We start from the raw sequence: 14,438 nt of genomic DNA, 5'->3' as shown, positions 1-14,438 counted from the left end.
CCCCCGGACCGGCAGGAAAAATCTGGGCTGCAGCAAGTGAATTAATAACTCTCTCCCATACCAACCGCTGAAGTGCCCTTGAGCAAGGCACTGTCCTTACAAGAGCTCCACGGAACAGCAGTCTCTAGGTGTACGATCACAGGACTCGCTAAAAGCCAGTTGTTTCATGTACTATGTACTAATGGGTAGCCTCTACTGAGAACTCACAGGGAGGAGTCGGACTGTCGGAGGATACTGTGATCGCAGACGCACTGTAGCCTGTAGTAGGCCTTCCTTGTGTATGTATGTGACAAATAAACCTCTTGAATCCTGTCATATATTCAATCAGTTTCAGTAACTACAGAACACATATTGTAATAGACAACTCACTTGTTGATGTTGTGGTCCGGCCGTCTGGACGGTCTGGGCTTCCACAGCACATTCCATGATAAAAAAGTATCCATTTAGTTAAATAGATGATAGATCCAACACTGTCTACAGTATCTTCTTCTTCTGTCGAGCTGTTACCCAAATTACCCCCATCTCCAGCTTCTTCTCTCTGCCTATCCTGTGTTCTGATACGACCGCAGGCGCCGGCACGGTCACCGGGCGTTGTCAGACATAATAGTCCCCACCGCAGCAGCAGGTGTAACGGCGTCGCCTGTAGATGATCCCGCCTCCTGCTGCTCTGTCAAGTCGATTGACTGCTTCACTTTCTTCGTGAAACCAAAATTGGTCAAAAGGCTTACTTGTTGCATTTTTCGTTTAGACATTATCCATTCCTGAGTGACCTTATTTACCTGTCAAAACTATCACTGTCAACAAGTCACAGGTTACAACGTGGGTCAAGTTTGATTTGTGCCGTGCGTGCAGGCTGCAGCGCCGCCGCGCTCCAAATGGTAATTGCAAGAATACCATGCATGTTGCCATATTACGCGTGTGAATTAGTGCGCAAATCACTACATCAAAATAGCATACGTTTATTATTATACACGATGATGATACAGAAAATTACAGAAAAATGTGAAATGCATGGCAAAAGTAGCATTTATTTTCAGTAATTTAGAGACCCCCCAAGAATTCACAAATCATGTTTTCAGGGGAGCTGGTGCCTGACCTAGGGGAGCTATGGCTCACCGAGCTCCCCCATGGATCGCACCCTTAAGTGCTAAATCGCAGACGACGAACGTGCGTTTCTCAGAAAGTGACCCTGTGTGTACTCAATGGATGACATCGCCTGCCACCTGAGAGCTTCGTCTCCAGCACCTCATCAGTCTCAGTCTCAGAAGCTACACTTGACTCTCCTGGTCAGGCAAAGATATGCTGTGTTCAAATACCACATTGTGTATCATAATGACATCATAATGTAAATGCACAGTCATGCTTGTGATGATGGATCAGATAAATCTATCTCTAAAGAGGCTGAGAGAAAGACAGAGAGATGAACAGGGTGAATATATATTAAGATACTGCTGAAAGTTCAGAACGTTGAACATTTTTCACTCCATATATTAATCTAGATACATTTTGTAACACTTTAAATAATTAAAATTAATCTCCAAAATTAAAGCATTAACTTTGACAGCCCTATATATATTTATATAATAACAAGTTATTGTGGATATAGTAGCACTAGTGTAAATGTTTCATGAGTTGAAAATACACCAATGGCAGAATAAAGATTTCACGTGTGCTCAAATCAAGCAACTGAATCAGGGGGAGTTGCCCTACTAATAATACAGACAACAGATGTGCCCATCACTCTCCCAACCGCTTTACCCAGAGAAGAAAATTAGTTGACCACAAACAAAATGCTTGTCTCTGCTCTACATAGATACTGTATGAGTTTGTCAACGGAGCATTAGGGCCAAGGACACTTACTGTAAGCTAAACATAACTCCATATCATATCACATTCAACCACATCGTAACGGACAAATTAGTTCCCAGTTTAGTTCCCAGTCTTTCACACTGGTACAGTGTCCAAACTGGGAGCGAAGGATGCAGTCATGCTAGGGTGACTGGAAAGGATCCATCAAGACTTGGACACGTCTCGAATTACTTGACACCAGCGCTTGATTGACAAAAAGTGAATACTGTAGCCGCATTCCTAAAAACCAAGTATAGGGTATCAACAATTTGAGAAATGTAACACCCAGTCTAATAAATGACTGCTGGCATGGAAGTAAAAGTCACTGGGGAATATTTGCGAAGTTAATAATCGTAAAGCGGACGCCCACCAAAATAACTTTTTGAAGTTGTTTATTCTGCAAAACAATTACGTGACATCATGACGTGGCTTTTTATGTACAGTAATTTTCCCTCATATTAAACATCTACTTTAATATATTTGTATAATTTTAGATGTTTAATTTAAGAATGGAAATGACTCCATAAAAATGTCTTTAAGTGTCTCAAGCAATGTAATTTGATAATGTTGATTCTGGGACCCTGTTTTGGAACTTGTTACTCAAAACGCATAAAGAAAATGTTTTCTACCTGCTAACCTTTAATTCTAAAGGTTTAACTATCAGTTAAATAATATTTATTCTTACACTCATTAGTTCCAAGGTCATTAATCATTTGTGCCCCCTAAACCAAAGTGTTAGACCTGCTGTATTTTTGATGTATTGAATAACGAACATAAGGTCATTTTTCTGCCGTCATTGTTCTTGAATGAAAAAGGTTAAGACTAAGTTACCCCCCGTGATCGGGAAAGGAAAGCTGTTGTTATTGTAAAGTGAGAGGACACCGCTTTGCCCTTGTGGATTAACGCGTGCCATTCCGCTTTTATCTAGCATGGTCCAAATCAAACCACTTAACATCTTAAGTCCATGCTTTCCCCTGTCGACCTAGAGGGAGATCACATTAATTTAAGTAAGCCTTGTCCTTGACAAAAGAAAATCCCGTTTGTCCTGAACTATAATGCTATTGACGTATATCTTTAATCTTCATATGGCCGTTGGTTAAGAACTTGTTAAAACCAGCTAATAGGTAAAGTTAGCCAGCAGGAAATATACTGAAAAACGCTGATTAAATCAGGAATTGACAGTGTCATGTGAAAACACAAGGTCATTGTTGAAAGACACCTCTCTTAGGTGTGCCTCACTGCATCACTGAGCACAGAGTGACAGTTACCATCTTCCTGGACTCTTAGTTTTGAAACAGCACTGTGCAATACTACACCTACTGTACTGTAGACCTCAGTATATTTGTACTGTATTTATTTACTGTATATTTTATTCCATTTTTATTCAATTTTATTCTACTCTTATCTTAGGCTATTTGATTTGTTATGTTATTCTTATTCGTGACCTGTTCTGTCTAAATGTTTAATGTTGAGCGATTTGTTATTCTGCATCTGAGTGCCGTCTGCCATTCCATTCGCCGCCTCCGCTGTCAATCAGTTGTATCGCTTGGTCCCGCCTCCACCAATCACAAGCGGCAGCACGGCTCCATTGTGTGTGTGTGATCCGCGTGAGGGAGAGAGTCAGATAGTTCTCCAACTCTGTCGCAGACAGTGAAATCCTGGTTGTTCCCCACCCACCTAGGTTATCTAACTATCACGCCGCGCCGCCGCCACAACTAGAAACAATGGCCTGGCAAAAAAAAAAAAAAAAATAATAATAATAATAATAATAATAATAATAATAATAATAATAATAATAATAATAATAATAATAATAATAATAATAATAATAATAATAATAATAATAATAATAATAATAATAATAATAATAATAATAATAATAATAATAATAATAATAATAATAATAATAATAATAATAATAATAATAATAATAATAATAATAATAATAATAATAATAATAATAATAATAATAATAATAATAATAATAATAATAATAATAATAATAATAATAATAATAATAATAATAATAATAATAATAATAATAATAATAATAATAATAATAATAATAATAATAATAATAATAATAATAATAATAATAATAATAATAATAATAATAATAATAATAATAATAATAATAATAATAATAATAATAATAATAATAATAATAATAATTATAATTTAAAAAAATATGTTTTTTTTTCTTTTTTTATATAATAATTTCTTTTTTAATCTGTGCAGGCCAGGCCACCGGGAAAACTCCCGGTGCTCCCGATGGCCAGTCCGGGCCTGCGTGTGTGTGTGTGTGTGTGTGTGTGTGTGTGTGTGTGTGTGTGTGTGTGTGTGTGTGTGTGTGTGTGTGTGTGTGTGTGTGTGTGTGTGTGTGTGTGTGTGTGTGTGTGTGTGTGTGTGTGTGTGTCTGTGTGTGTGTGGGGGGACGACGACGACGACGACTTGGGCTGGCGGTTGCCACGGTGATGCCGTGACCTTTCTCTAGATCCCCGTGGAAACGGAAAAGGAGAGGAGAGGAGGACGCTGCCACTGTCTTTGAACCCTCGGGATTCATAATGCAGCATGACGTTGTGAGTTTTAATCCCCCAATATGATGCGTTACCTCACCTCACAACGCACGTGTGCCTGTCAGGCCCTGTGTATTATTAATAATGGCCAGGGGTGTAAAAAAGTACCAAGAAGTTATACTTAAGTGAAAGTATGGGTACCGTCTCAAAATGTGTTTCTCTGGCCGAACTAACGTTAACGTTATTAATCCTGCGGCCGCGCTTTATTTAAAAACAGCCAATCAAATCCCCATCAATGGAAAATGAACCCGCCCATACCCATGTTGAATGGTCCTTGCAAGACTAGAGACTGGGCCGGGCAGGATAATAACATTGGACAGTGCTCTCCGCCTGACATTGGCTCTCTACCTCCCTCTAGGGACCTAAACCCTATGGTGCGGTCTGCTATCCTATGTTTGGTTGCACATTGTTGATTTAATTTCTAATGTTCTGTTGTCCTGGGCCATCCCTGTCTATGTGTGATGTCACCCCCCTGTTGAGTTGTTGTGTGTCATTGCCTTAGTGTCTAGTTGTGTTTAGTTTGTCATTGCTTTTGTGTCTAGGTTGTGTTGTGATTCTGTGTTTGGCCAGGTGTTCTTCATTGTTAATTAGTTTGGGTATTTAGGTGTCTGTCTGTCCTCATTTCCTGGTGGTGTCATTTCCTCCAAGTCCTCGGTGTTACCCTGCTCATTGTGTCTCCTGTTTTCTCCCGTGCCTTGCTGTTTGTATTGAGCGTTTGTAAGTAGATTAGTATTTTGTTTTGTTGTTGTTTTATTTTCCGTGTTTACAATTCAGTTCTCTGTCTCTAGCGCCAGCTCGGCTGAGTCGTTTATGTTTCCTTTTGTAACGTACCGTCGTCATCAAGTAAAGTCTGTTTACACGGCTCGTCGACTGATCCTGGCTCCCCGTCTGGTCCAGCTCTGCGCCGTGATCGGCATCCTGGTCCTCGCCGTGGTCCTCCCGTGGTCTTCGTCGTGGTCTTCGCCGTGGTCTGCGTGGGATCCTGCTCCGGGGGTCGTCGCCGCTGCACCGGTCCCTAGTCCGGCGGCTGGAGGGTCTTTCGTCCGGGATCCGGCTCCGGGGTCCAGCTCCCCTTCCCGGGCTTCTACACCTGTCCCCACCCCCCCTCGTCGGGCCTCTGTTCCCGGGTCCAGTCCTCCTCCCCGGGTCTCGGTGCCCATCCCCACCCCCCCTCATCGGGCCTCTGTTCCCAGGTCCTGCCCCCCTCCCCGGGTCTCGGCGCCCGTCCCCACCCGCCCTCGTCGGGTCTCTGCTCCCAGCTCCGGCTTCCCTCTCCAGATCCCTGTTTCTTCCTTCGCCTCCCCTCTCCGGGCCTCTGTTCCCTTCCCCGCTCCTCCTCTCCAGGCATCTGCGCCCGTTTTCAACCCCCCTGGCTGCTATGCCCCTCCTGGGTTTTTCGTTCAGCCTCCCGGTCCCTGGTCTTCGGGTCCTCTCCCTGGGTCCTCTCCGGGGTTCCGGCTTCCTCCCTCGCCTGGGTACGGACGTTGTTCTCGGTGGTCTGGAAGCCCCCCATTGAAGGGGAGGTACTGTCACGTTCCTAGGCCTGGTCCTGGCTGGACCGGGCAGGATAATAACATTGGACAGTGCTCTCCGCCTGACATTGGCTCTCTACCTCCCTCTAGGGACCTAAGCCCTATGGTGCGGTCTGCTATCCTATGTTGGTTGCACATTGTTGATTTAATTTCTAATGTTCTGTTGTCCTGGGCCATCCCTGTCTATGTGTGATGTCACCCCCCTGTTGAGTTGTTGTGTGTCATTGCCTTAGTGTCTAGTTGTGTTTAGTTTGTCATTGCTTTTGTGTCTAGGTTGTGTTGTGATTCTGTGTTTGGCCAGGTGTTCTTCATTGTTAATTAGTTTGGGTATTTAGGTGTCTGTCTGTCCTCATTTCCTGGTGGTGTCATTTCCTCCAAGTCCTCGGTGTTACCCTGCTCGTCATGTCTCCTGTTTTCTCCCGTGCCTTGCTGTTTGTATTGAGCGTTTGTAAGTAGATTAGTATTTAGTTTTGTTGTTGTTTTATTTTCCGTGTTTACAATTCAGTTCTCTGTCTCTAGCGCCAGCTCGGCTGAGTCGTTTATGTTTCCTTTTGTAACGTACCGTCGTCATCAAGTAAAGTCTGTTTACACGTTATCCTGCCGTCTCTGCCTCCTCCATTCTGGTCCGCAACCTGAGTTCTCATCGCTCCCCTACTACCTAATCGTAACAAGAAAGACTAGGAAGCGGGGATCTTTGATTAACACATCAGAAGAATAGACAGTCAGAAAAAAAGTTTTTAATTAACTTTTTAGTACTTAAGTACATTTATGAGTAGAAACTTTTTTACTTTTACTCAAGTGTGTTATTTAGCCAGATGCTCTGACTTTTACTTGAGTACGATTTTGAGACAGTACCCATACTTTCACTCAAGTATAATTTCTGGGTACTTTTTACACCAATGAACCCTGTAACCTGAGCCACGCGGGGGGGGGAGCAGTGATCTATCTGAGGTGGGGCATGTACTGTACGACAAAGGTCAGAGTTCAACCATGCTTGCCTGACTGGGAGCTAAGAAGAGAGAGAGGGGGGAGGGAGGGAGGGAGGGAGGGAGTGAGAGAGAGGGAGGGAGAGAGGGATGGGGAGATGGGGAGGGAGGGAGAGAGAGAGAAAGAGGGAGGGAGAGAGAGAGGAAGGGAGTGAGGGGGATAGAGAGAGAGGGAGGGAGAGAGAGAGGGAGGGAAGGAGAGAGGGAGGGAGTTAGGGAGGGAGAGAGAGAAAGAGAGAGAGAGTGAGAGAGAAAGAGAAGCGAGTGAAAATGCTGATGTACCAGAATGAGATTGATTGATGTTGAAAGTGAATGCTGAGTTCACCGTAGATGGTGACTTGAAGTCTCACGGTCAAACCGAGGGGACAGGAGTTCTGATATTGCAGGGTGGCTGTTTGCTCATAAATTGGCTTCCTATCCTGCACAACAATGTTCTAATTAAAAATGAAATATCAATTTCACTCAATGGGTGGTTTTCATTCAACCCATCTTGCATCCCCAAATTAATACTTTCTAGGAGGGATGCAAAATGTCCACTGTGAAAGAAAGACGTGAGCCGTCACAGTTGATCTTTCCAGACCATTAAAGCTGCACCATGTGGTTCTGGACAGAATTAATGTAATATAATCAAATAAAATAAAAATCTCAAGTAACAAATAGGTGAAATTAGTTTCTAATCTTGACACAAAAAGAACTTGATTGTTACAAAAGTGAAACAAAGTTTCACTCAGAAGTTGCTTGTTTGTGTGGAAACAGGTGGTGGGATAGGAACACCACAGCCAATCAGATCCCCCCCCCCCCCCAAAACTACACGGTGCAGCTTTAAATCAAGAAGATGTTATTTTGTATGAACTGTACCGTGGCATTAAAAGGGTGTGCTCACACATCAAGACACATTAGATGACATAGTTTTAAAAATAGTTAGTTTCATAGATTTCCCATGGTCGCATAGCAACGCTGAGCTACTTTACTTAAAGGAACATGCCAACATTTTGGGAAATTAGCTTACCGTCTTCTCCAGAGAGAGACAAGAAGATAGATACCAGTTTCATCTCTGTGCGTTCAGTAGAAAGCTATCTGGCTGCACGCTGGTAGTGAAAGGGTTAACCTTCTGTAGTGTGCTGGTGAAAGGTTAACCTTCTGTAGTGTGGTAGTGAAAGGTTAACCTTCTGTAGTGTGGTAGTGAAAGGTTAACCTTCTGTAGTGTGGTAGTGAAAGGGTTAACCTTCTGTAGTGTGGTAGTGAAAGGGTTCTGTTTCATAGTGGATCCGCTCGGCATCACTCTTGCACTATCCCTGCATGTGCACGCGCACTGAATACAATTCCACAATGTACCTTTAATCCCAGTATTCGTCTGACCACACCCCTTGTTAGCTTACCTTCATAAGCAGGTGTGTGGTCACCTGCTCTCCTCCTTCTCGCTTTAACCACAAGGAAGTGCCTTCGATAGATCCCCCTTGACGTGTTGTTAGTTGAAAAGAGTTGTGACGTGTTTACATTGTGCTTAGTTTTTTCTTCTCTCATAACTGTTCAAAGGAAAAAGCTAAGTCATAATGTCTACTTCGGAGAGTAGACCCACTCTTCACCAGCGGTTCTCCATTCCCGCCTCCGTCGTGCGTTCTGGTGTGGGGCTGCTGCCACTTTCGTGGTTGCCGACCCATCCCAGGAGGCAGCCGATGGATAGTTTGCCTCTCCGAGGAGCCGAGACGTCGGTGCCATCGCTCCGGCGATGGCATGATCTCGACTCTGGTTCCTCTGCTTCCAGGGAATCGTCCGTTGTTGAACGGACGGTTCTTTTGGTTCCGGAGGATTTGCGACGCAAGCTTTTCGCGTCTGCCCGTTCACGTCGCAAGATGGTGGCATGCAGGCGCGAACGGCCTGGGTTTGGGGAATTGCTGGAGACCAACGAGGATGCGTCGGGCTCTGCTTGTCCGATGGAAACTGAGGATATCATGGAAGAGTCGGACGGATTCTTGTTTGAAGGTCCTGTGGAGGCGAGTATCCCTCCTATCCAGGAAACACCGGAGGGGGGAGAAATGTCTCCTTGGGGCGCCTTGTTCGAGGATGTCGAGGAACCACCTCGGCCTCTTCAGCAGGATGCCCTGCTATCAGCCACATCAGACTGTGGCTCCTCAATGGGTCGAAGCCTGCTGCATGTGAGGGATGCGGGTTCGGTGGAGGAAAGTCAGCAGGGGGAACTGCAGGCTTTGTTTCCCGAGCTCATGGCGGTAGCTGCCGCTGGAAACGGCGTGCCGCTGCCGCAGCCATTGCCTGCTCCTGCCCCCGATGATCTCATAGGTCATCTCTGGCAGCGTCGCCCGGTGAGAGGGGTGGACGTTGTCTACCCATTTTTCCCCTCAATGGGGGCCTATGTTCGTCAGGGCCAGGCGGTGTCTCACATCATGGGACTTACCCCCGCCTACGTACCAGTTACGCGGGTGTCGGGGTTGGTCAAAGGTATGAGAGAGGGCGTGCCACGGCTTGATAGGCCGATGGCCGCTCTCCTCTGTCCGGATATGGTGTGGGAACCATTATGCAAGCCGGTTCTCCATGGAAGATCGGCTAGGCGATTGGCATATTGGGGTGACCAGTCATTTATCGCTGGTACACAATCGCTGGCTGCGGCTTCTAACATCGCCCACCTGGCTAGATTTGTATCGGGGATAATGATGGGCGGCACGGATCTGACCGAGGTAAAATGCGATCAGATCACCCAGGCGTTAGGAGCTGTCCTGCATCTTACCCAGGTGCAGGCCATAGCCTCGGGGAAGGCGCGCGCCCTGGCCACCCTGACCCAGCGCCACCTTTGGCTGGAGCAGGTTCGAGTGCCGGAGAAGAAGAGAACCCCTCTTCTGACGGCCAGCCTCTCCGATGCTGGATTATTCGGGAAGGCCCTGCAGCTGATGACCTCAACGTGCAGAGAGATGGCAGAGGAGAGATCCGTTCTCCAACCCCATTTTCTGCCTCCCGTCCTTGCCGGTGGAGTCAGAAGGCTTCCACGACGTCGAGCTCCCTCCGCCGTGCCCACCACTGCCTCCGCCGCCGCTGCTGGCCCCTCCAAGAAGGCCAGGAGGACCGACGGCGCTTCTGCTGCCGCCGGCCCATCCACGACCGGAGGAGACGGTAGGGAACGTCGAGACCAGCAGACAGTTACCTACCGTCCCTCCGGGGCTCCTTGGGGTGGCAAAACTCGAGCGGCACGAGGTAGCAGACGCCGCTAAAGTGACTTTTCCCTCTGTGTCCCCTCTCCTCTACACCCTCCCCGGCCCCTCATGATTGTGTTTTGTGCCATGAAAATAAAAAGTTCCCTGATAAAAGGGGAACTATATTATTGGCCAAACAAACTGTGTGTTTCTTCAACAAATCATATGATGGGGTTGCGTAAATGTGAATCTGCACTATTACATTGAGAGATGAGTCATGTTGTGTTACGATATTAAGCAAGGTCTGCAAGCATACACTCAGTCGTAGGAGGTTCTATTAGCCTGACGCTCCACATGCAGGTAGAAACTGGTGGTATTTTCCATTGCTTAAACAAAGTAAATGTGTTCCACAATGCTGTTGTGTTAGTTGCAGTAATACTCGTACACACACGTTCCACGGCCTGGCCGTTACTCTCTGTCAGCGTTTGCTATGTAAGACATAGAAAGCGGGTGTAGGATTCACACACACACGACTTGTTTTGTTATAAATCCTGTTCACATTTTGTGGGTAGCGGGCATTGTATTAGCTTACGCTATACATTAGCATTCTACCGAAGGTTTCAAAATGCTACAGTTGTTAAAAAGGGTTTTGTGAGGGGGTGTCGAATAAACCCCTCCTTTCCACTTGGTTGGTTTAGGAGATTTTTTCTCATTCTGCTGAGCCAGTCAGGGCCGAGTCGTTTGAACGTCTTGGCAGGGAGGGGGGGGGGGGGGGGGGTTGTCCTGACGCGACTCCTATTACAAACAGGAGCCGTGTACAGGGTTTCCCCCCGTCATAGCAACGTTGCTATGGCGACGGCTTCCGTGAGTTAAGATCTTTACGCAAGGTTGTGGTGTTAAGGTGTCGAGTTAGAGCGTAGGGCTTACGGGTCTGCTACGCTCGCTTTATGTGTAAACTTGAGTCAGTTGGTCACTTGACTCACAGTTGACATGTCTTTTTCATAACTACGACTCATGTGGGAAGGCTTCTGGGAAAGTTCGGTCTATACTCTCTGACTAAAAGAGTGACTGGATGTAAAAATATAAACAGTTTTTTACTCCCAGCTGTGCAGTTGGGTTCATACGGTTGATGCTTCTTCTTTATTATTATAAAGGGTTGGAGTTGGTTGCATCCCGCCCCTCTTGTCGTTCCCCTGGGCGCCTTGGGGATTCAATAAAAAGGTCTAAATAGCCTATTATTGATGTGGATATACCCGACGCACACATAGTGCTAGCTCGGGATGTTCTGCTGGACATTAAGCAACTGACTGGCGCGCCTTGGTTGCTTGGGGTTAAAACAGCGTTTTTATAAAGCAATTGGGATGGGGGTTTTTTCCTCTTCCGACGACCTGTGTGGTTGTCGACGGATTCTTGTTCATATCAGGGGATGATAACGGAATGGATCTGAACATACGTAGAAGGGTCTCACGCCCTGGGGGTGGGCCACCGGGTGCGGTTCGCACCGAACGTCTGAGTGGCGCCTTCTTTTCATGTTTAAGATCAACACGCATATCTGCCCCTTCTCCTGGAGTTGGCATGTCGGCGTGGTTAGGGCACGGGACTGGTTCTGGTCATGCTGGTCCGGATCAGTTAAACCCGTTGTCCGCCGGGGATGCAGATCTGCTGTTCTGGTACCCTGAGGGACTTGGGCTTTTTTCAGGGGGAAAAATGCTAGGTCGGTCCGGGTGTCACAGGGTTAAGCGCTATGGAACCCTTGTTGGGTGCATTGTATTCTACACTGTCGTAATGGCTTACGGCCGTGCCAACCTGTACACGCCCGATCTCGTCGGATCTCGGCCGCCACGCAGGTTGGTCTTGGTTAGTACTTGGTTGGGTGACCTCCTGGGAATACCAAGTACGGGGTGTTGGGGCTGGTTTTCCATTCTTGCGCTCTTCTCTTACGCATGGCTAAGAGGGGCCTGTTGGGGTGGTCTTTGACCTCCTCGGGGGACCCTGTGCTCCCCGTATCACCGGTCCGAAGTAATGTTTTCGTTGACCCGTAGGCCCGGGATAACCCTGTTGGAAACTGGAACACGGGTACTGCGGTAGTGCCGCAGGTATGTTTTGGAGTTTTTTCCTGAGGGGTTATGGGACCAACCACCGCATAGGGTAACGACTAGGTGGTTGGTTCTCTGGTGTGTTGGAGCAGTGTCAACTCCCGGGTTCACCGGTTGAGGGTGCCCCTGCACGTTCATGACGTCTGCCAATCGTGTCAGCCTTCTCTGCCTCAACCCCTCTGGGTGGGTTTTTTTTAAATGGAGGCTTGGTCATGCAACAACGCCAGCATGCGCCCCTTCTGCCGGGGCGGCTGTGTTCAGCTGTCCCCTCTGGCGCCTGTCTCGTCCGCAGTCTCCAGGCTTGGGTTAACAGCCTGTTGCCTGGTTTTCCCCGGTGCGCTGCCTGCTTCCGTTGGTTAACCTTTTTTGTGTGCTTACGGCCATGCTGACTGCCTGTTCTGCAGGGTCAGTGTGCCAGGCGGTGTACTATTGGGGGGACAGGGCCCGCTCGGCTGATGGGCCTTTGTCCGAATACGCTGGCGATGTGGGGGGCGGGGCCACTAAGTGCCCACCTGGTGGGGTCTTGATGCTGGCATCATGGACTTCTCCGGGCCCCCGTTCCAGGGGGTCCAGTCCCTTTGGTGGGTCTGGGCCTTCCTTCGCGCTCCGCTGCTACGGCCTTGCCACGGGGTTGGGTTTGCCCTTGACCCCGTGTTTCTGGGGGCAGTAACGAGGTTGTTCCCTCCGTTCGTTCCCGGGCGGCATGCAGGTTGTGCGTGTGTGTAGTCGTGGGGTCAGGCCACGGTCTGCTCACCCTGTGCGTTGAGTTGCTTGAGTGCCTCTTCGCACGGTCATGTCCGTCGCCCTCCCGGGAAACCTCTAATAGGGGGGGTGCCCTCCATTAGGGGGGGTCGGGGGGGCTCGGCCCTCCCTGTTCTGATGGTTGTGGGGGGCTTTCAGCGGGGTGTATTTGTCGGCCGGTGGCTCCGCTCGGCCTCCCTTTGTGCAAGAGTGATGTCGAGCGGATCCACTATGAAACAGAACGATAGGTTATGACTATAACCAAGTTCTGTCAATAGTAGTGACGCTCGGCATCCGACGCCGCTGCAGCCCTTGATCTCACCTTGTGGTGAAAGCTTGGGAAGGAGGAGAGCAGGTGACCACCAGTGTTGGGACTAACGCGTTACAAAGTAACGCGTTACAGAAACGAAGTTACTTTTTGCCGCAACTAGTACTCTAACGCATTACTTTTGAAATTCAGTAACGCTACTTACGTTACTGAATGGTTTGTTAGTTCGTTACTGCGTTCTTTTTATGTAGATTCATAGCGAGCGTCCTTATTTCGCCTGCGTTTGTTTTGTTTACTGTAGACTGAAAGGCGCTATATAAAACGAAGTATTATTATTATTATTATTTCTTTCCGTAGCCTCATTCTGTTTTCGCACTTCTGATTGGCCACTGACGTTCTGAAAGAAATCGACGCTCTCTACAGTAAACAACAAGAGGACGCTCGCTATGAATCTACATAATAAGAACGCAGTAATAATAACGAACTAACAAACCATTTAGCAACTACTTGGAGAGATAATTAATATACAACATGGAAACGAGATAAAGAACATGTTTGAAGGGCTGCTGGAGTCAACTGGACTAACGTTACATCTCGACCACCGCAGACTGGTGACGGTGAGTGCAATGTGTTCACTGAAACTCAAGATCAACGGATTTTGACTGTACGAAATCTGCCAGGGAATCTCATAATACTAATCAAACAATATAAATATAGTCCTTTCATGCACAATTGATATCCTAACTATTCTAACGTTGCAATGCTTTGATTGATATCTTAAACAACACTGCAAGATGGTTATGAATGAATTAATGAATGGATGAATGAATGAATGAATGAAAACTTTATTTAACAGATTGCAGAATGGGTACAATACAGTACGGCTCAATACATACAATTGTTAAGGGGATGCAGACCTGAGAAAGACGTTTGTCTTGTTTCCATCAGGGTCCCCCATTTTCAATTCATATAGACATTTATGACATACACAACATACATGACATTTATGGCATAGGGACATATAGGTATTTAGTACTGATACATTTGTGACATAAGCGGTATTCAAATATACAGTACTGTTACCCCTAGATCCTGACAGAGTATATACATATGATGGGGAGGGGACTGTACATTAGGAGGGGGTGGGTGGGTGGGAGAGAAATATACATACAGCGGGGAGGGAATATATAATGAAACGCTCTAGACCACATTGCTTAGCAGAGTTCGGTGATGTGAATGGAAACTGTC

General features: G+C 46.7%; 1 protein-coding gene across 1 annotated transcript in view; it reads right to left on the bottom strand.

The window, feature by feature from the left end:
- casq1b (calsequestrin 1b) overlaps nucleotides 1-14,438 on the bottom strand; it is an 88,519-nt gene that overhangs the window by 56,696 nt on the left and 17,385 nt on the right. The window lies entirely within an intron of this gene.

The sequence above is a fragment of the Notolepis coatsorum genome (genome assembly GCF_963971535.1).
Source record: "Notolepis coatsorum genome assembly, chromosome: 4".
Classification (NCBI taxonomy): Eukaryota; Metazoa; Chordata; class Actinopteri; order Aulopiformes; family Paralepididae; genus Notolepis; species Notolepis coatsorum.
The sequence above is the reverse complement of the archived record's forward strand: the minus strand, read 5'-3'. Positions and strand labels throughout refer to the sequence as shown.